The 5,262-nt window shown below is 52.8% G+C and overlaps 1 protein-coding gene across 2 annotated transcripts in view; it reads left to right on the top strand.

Moving 5' to 3' along the window:
* TFIP11 (tuftelin interacting protein 11) overlaps nt 1-5,262 on the top strand; it is a 28,381-nt gene that overhangs the window by 11,440 nt on the left and 11,679 nt on the right. The window contains exon 1 of one of the 2 annotated variants that reach the window (XM_005869713.2): nt 5,060-5,160. The exons of the other annotated variant lie outside the window; for it this stretch is intronic. The gene's annotated coding sequence lies outside the window, so the exon portion shown is untranslated. Of the gene's footprint in view, nt 1-5,059; nt 5,161-5,262 lie in introns of those variants that run through there. 2 annotated transcript variants of the gene reach the window in all.

Below are 5,262 nucleotides of genomic sequence, written 5' to 3'. Positions count from 1 at the left end.
GGGTGTGGCCGCCCCTGCCCTGCCCCGCTGGGCGCCCAGAGGCCTGCGGTGCTGCCTGAGGAGCAGCTACCTCGTCTTTGTCTCCGGATGAGCCGGGTCCCAGCATGGCCACCTGTGAGCACAGCATCTGCCTGGAGCGGCCCGAGCCCCGTGTTCAGAGACGCCCCATTAGAAGGAATATTCCGGGGGCTTCTCGGCCGTCCTGCCTCCGGCCTGCACGGGTGCGAGCTCGCCCTGCCTTCGGGGGGACCCCTTCCCTGCTCGGCCCCAGATGCCGGGCTCGGGACAGTTCTGCATCGAAAGATGGTGAGTGAGGCGGTGGGAGGGAGTGACTCGGGCCAGTGTCCCCGCTGCGTGCACATGTGAAATGGGGAAGTTAAACCCCCGGGTGATCGGGAGGGGCCGATGGGCGAGAGCCGCGGGGCCCCGGGTGACAGTGGAGACTGCGGTCCGATGGGACGGGCAGGGGCCGCACTGTGCGCACAGGAAGCTCCTGGTCGGCATCACCACATCCGCCGCCTCCGCGCTCCCACCCGCTGTTGCTGCAAGTCCCACCCGCCCGCCTGAGTGACCTGGCACCGCGGATTGTGAAATCTCAGCCCCGGGAGCAGCTGGGTGAGCGGGCGGTTCCACGGCCAGATGGCGGCTGGGACGGTCGCCTGGCTCCGCCCCACTGCCTTTGCTGATGTGGGTGCCTTCGCTGTCATGTGTCGGGCTGGGCTGGTGGGAGCGTCCCAGGCTTTTCCGCTCCACACAGACTGACTGTTTTATTTGTGTATTTGTGTGTATTTTCAGGGTTTTGTTCTCTTCTTTTAGTGGCAGAGCCTTCCATACACACACACACACACACACACACACACACACACACACGCGTGTGCAGGCTCCATCTACAGAACACAAAGCTGCGTTCTGAGAGGACCCCACACCTGCCCCGAGCTCCGGCGGCTCCTTCGGAAGCACCTCATCCGTCAAGGTTCTGTATTTGTTTGCCTGGTGATTGGACTCGTGTTGGTCTTACTAGACCGTAAACTGAATGAGTGTGGGAACCATCGTTGTTAATTGCTCACCATTTACCCCACATGGCACCTGGCGGATGGAGGGGGTGGGAGCCAGTTCCCCAGGGGGCCCCCAGAGGTCCCCGCCTCCGGGTGGTCACACCCTTTCGTCCGATGTCCCTTTCCACACTGACTAAGGTAGGGTTCCAGGTTCATACAAGACAGATGGCTAAACATGGGCTTCAGATAAAACAATACGTATCCCGTGCGACACACACTAAAATCTTGTTTGTTGTTTGTCTGAAGTTCACGTGGAACTGGGCACCCTGTATTTCTGTTTGCTCAGTCTGGCTGACAACCCTCCCTGGGGCCGGCCGTGCAGCCGGTCGGATATCAGGGAACTGCCGGTGTGTGACCCCCAAGGCGAGATCATAAACCCTGTGTGGCTTTGGCCTTGTTATCTCGACCCAACTCTCGGGGAGGCCGGTCACTGTCATGAGGACACTCAGCACCTGACAGAGGTTCCCGGGGCAGGAACTCGGGCCTCCTGCCCACAGCCGGCACCAGCCGCCAGCCATGCGAGCGGGTCACCTCAGTGCGGCCCAAGGGGGACCCCACGTCACAGCAAGCCAGCTGGGCCACACTTGAATTCCTCCCCAAAGAAACTGAGATCATGTGTCCTGTCGTTTCCAGCTGCTCGGCTTGAAGAGAACTGTTAACACTACAATAGACGATACATAGGAGCTCATAACTATTTGTTAATGAGTGGCTCAGTGAATGAATGGGTGAGTGAGTGAGTGAATGAATGAATGATGAAGGCTGGGGGTCCTCATCTCACCGTGTGCTTTGGAGGGTGCTTGCTTTCAGATCCTGCCTCAGGCCTGCGGAACGTCACGTCCCAGCTGCTATCTAAGGATGGTGTTCACAAGTTCTTGAAAGGGTGGAAACCATCTGCATGAAACATTTAAAGAAAGCAAATTCGCTCACCCAGCTGATCTGGATTTTCAGTTCCGGCGTGAGATATATTTTTGTGACAAGATTCAAAACACTAAGCCGTGTGCAACTGAATAATGTCACTGTCCTAGAAAAGGCGCTTGTGCTAGACTTTAAATAAATCAGCTTTGAAATGCCACTTGCGAGTTGTTTCTATGGTATCAACCTATTTCAAGTCGTAACTGAGCAAGGATTTCCCCCCCAAATCTTTCAAAGGCAGAATGGGCCCCGTGCAGCGTGGCACAGGCTGCTAAAGGGGGAGCAGGTATGGGGGCCGGGGGGCCGCAGACACCCCCTGGGAAGGTGGGGGATTGAAGAGATGACGTATGCAGGGGCTTGTCTCTGTGACCCTGAGCAGACAGAGATCACTCCAGAACCACTGGCTCCAACAAGTGGACAGAAATAGTGTGGGGCCCCATGCAGGGACTTGCAGAGCGAGCACTGGCCTGGAATTCTGACCTCCTGGGTCCGGGAACTGCCTCTGTGCTTAGACTCGCTGTGTAGCCCTGGCTGCTTCCTGTGGGATGGCTCCTCCATCACCTCCTCTGTGAAAGGGAGGGACCGACCGATAAGCATCGGAGGGCCCTGCCCGGCTCCTGCAGAGGCGCCTTGTTGCTTGGCAACCCCTCCTGGGAAGGCTCCTGTCTGAGCACCTCATTGGGAATCTGAACACGGGCCTCGGTGTCCTTGAGTCTCAAAGCAAGGGTTTCTCTGGGCAGTGACTAGAGGCCAGGATGGGTATGGGATCTTGAATCGAAACTTCTTGAACCCAGAAATCCTGAAAAACTACTCACCTTTAAGGCTGAGAGGCCTTCCATGTGAAGGTATGAAATTGGGTCTTTTAAATTAAAAGAACCACAACCATGTACAAAGTACTTATTACTCTAAGAGCATTATAGCATCAATTAGCCCCCCCCCCCCATTTTGTGTCCTGGAAACCACCCTTTTAGAGCAGTGCTGTCATTATCCCCATTTTACAGGTGAGAAAACTGAGGTACTGAGAGGTGAAGCAACCTGCCCCTGGTCCCAAACCTAGGAAGCAGAAAAATGGAGATTGGGATCCTTGAAGGTTTACTCTAGAAACTCCATTTAAAAAATTCTAAATGCATAGAAGTTTTTTTCTCTCAATCATATAAAATTAGATCGTGTAAGTCAGAGACCCTGGAACTGTTCCACACTGAAGGAGACTAAAGAGACATGGCGATTAAATGCAACACATGATTATGAACTGCGTCTTTCGCTGTAAAAAAAAATTTATTGGGTACTGTTCTCAGGATGTCCACAAGAGGGCACTATTTTGACTTCCCTGCAGGGCCAGAGCCCTCTAGGTCTCTCAAAAGGGTTTTCAGACTCGCAGAATTCATGACTAGGGTGCTGTTCTCAGAATGTCCACAAGAGGGCACTATTGCAACCCTTCCCTTACTAGTGTGCTGTTCTCAAAAAAAGAAAAAAGAAAATGTATTGGGACAATTGGCAAAATTCAAATAGAGTCTCAGGTGTCCACGGCAGTGATGTGCCAATGTTAACACATTTCATACCGCTCAGGAGTTTTCTCGTGTTTCGCGCGCCATCTGTTAAGGACCGCTCACGAGTGTTCTCGTTTTTCACGCCCATGGAAAAAGGAGCGAATCTAGATACTTACGTAAATTTTGTTTGGTCCCTCTTCATAGAGGAAAATGTTTTACGCAGTACCATACGTTAAAAAAGTACTAGGAACTTTAATTGTTTGTTTTTGTAAATAAAAATGTTATAATTATTGAAAAACAACACCTAAAGTGCATTATGATGATTTAAATAACGTGCAGTTTGCCCCAAAACGTGCGGTCCCTGGCGTATGTCTTAGAGATTTCTATGCGGTACGCAATGTGTTAATTTCCTGATTTTGATGGTTTTTTGCAGTTACATTGGAGAATGTCTTGGTTGGAAATACGAAAGTATTTGGGGGTTTTAGGGCGTCAACTTGAGAGATCTAGAGGGCTCTGGCCCTGCAGGGAAGATTCTCAATAGTGCCCTCTTGTGGACATTCTGAGAACAGCACCCTAGTAATGAATTCTGCGCGTCTGAAAAGAAAACCCTATTGAGAGACCTAAAGGGCTCTTGTCCAGCAGGGATGGGTTACAATAGTGCCCCCTCTTGTGGACAAATCTGAGAACAGCACCCAATAAGAAGAAGATCCAGTTCAGAATCATGTATTGCATTTACTAGTAATTGCCATGTCTCTCAGTATGGAACAGTTCCAGGGTCTCTAACTTACACGACCTTGGCACTTTTGCAGATTACAAGCAAATTTTTTGGTAGAATGCCCTTTATTTGGGTTTGTCTGATGTATACTCGTGATTTGGTTCAGATTATGTATTTTTGTCAGGAATATCACAGGAGCGATGCTGCAATTTTCTTAAGGCATCCTATCAAGTGGTATGTGATTTCGATTTGTCCTATTCTTGATGTGCACTCGAATCAGAGCCTGCATTCTTTTTTTAAAAATTTATTTTTATTGATTTCAGAGAGGAAGGAAGAGGGAGAGAGAAACATCAATGATGAGAGAGAATCACTGATCGCCTGCCTCCTACATGCCCCCCACTGGGGACCGAGCCCGCATCCCGGGCATGTGCCCTTGACCGGAATCGAACCTGGGACCCTTCAGTCCACAGGCAGACGCTCTATCCATTGAACCAAACCGGCCAGGGCCAGGATACGGTCTTGCCCTTCATTATTCCCACACGAAGGCCTGTCCCGCCCGCCTTGATGTCTCACAATTCCTCACCACTATCCTATGAACGAGTCCTATATCCCCGTTTTACAGATTTAGAATGTGAGGCGGGCAGAGGAGCCACCAAGGAGGCTCGGCGACGTCCATCCCTTTTATCACAGGCTGGGCGTCGCCACGAGGCAGGCGCATCAGGGAGGCGACCTGTCCGGGGCCTCAGCCCCCGCCCCAGCCACGTGGGACCCTAAGGATCTGCGCCTGCTTTCTAGCATCTCGGCCCTGCAGCTCTGAGCCACGGCCGCTCCAGGCTTTCTTGCTGCCATGGCAACCAGCGCGCCGTTTTCGCTCTCTGACGTCATTGCCTTGCGCCGGTCCCTTCACTTCCGGGTTTCGGGTGCCGACTTCCGGAACCGCGCTTCTCGCTCGCAGTGGGAGTTTGTGTTTGGGACGTTGAGCTCGTAGGAGGTGAGCCGGGCTCGGGGGCGGAAGGGACGGAGACTCCGACCCAGGGGAGCGGGTGCGGGTGCCCGGGAGGGAGGCAGCCTCGGCCCCGCTTCCGTTTCGCAG

The sequence above is a fragment of the Myotis brandtii genome, unplaced genomic scaffold (assembly GCF_000412655.1).
Source record: "Myotis brandtii unplaced genomic scaffold, ASM41265v1 scaffold303, whole genome shotgun sequence".
In the NCBI taxonomy this organism is placed as follows: domain Eukaryota; kingdom Metazoa; phylum Chordata; class Mammalia; order Chiroptera; family Vespertilionidae; genus Myotis; species Myotis brandtii.
This window is presented reverse-complemented; position numbering and strand designations above follow the sequence as displayed.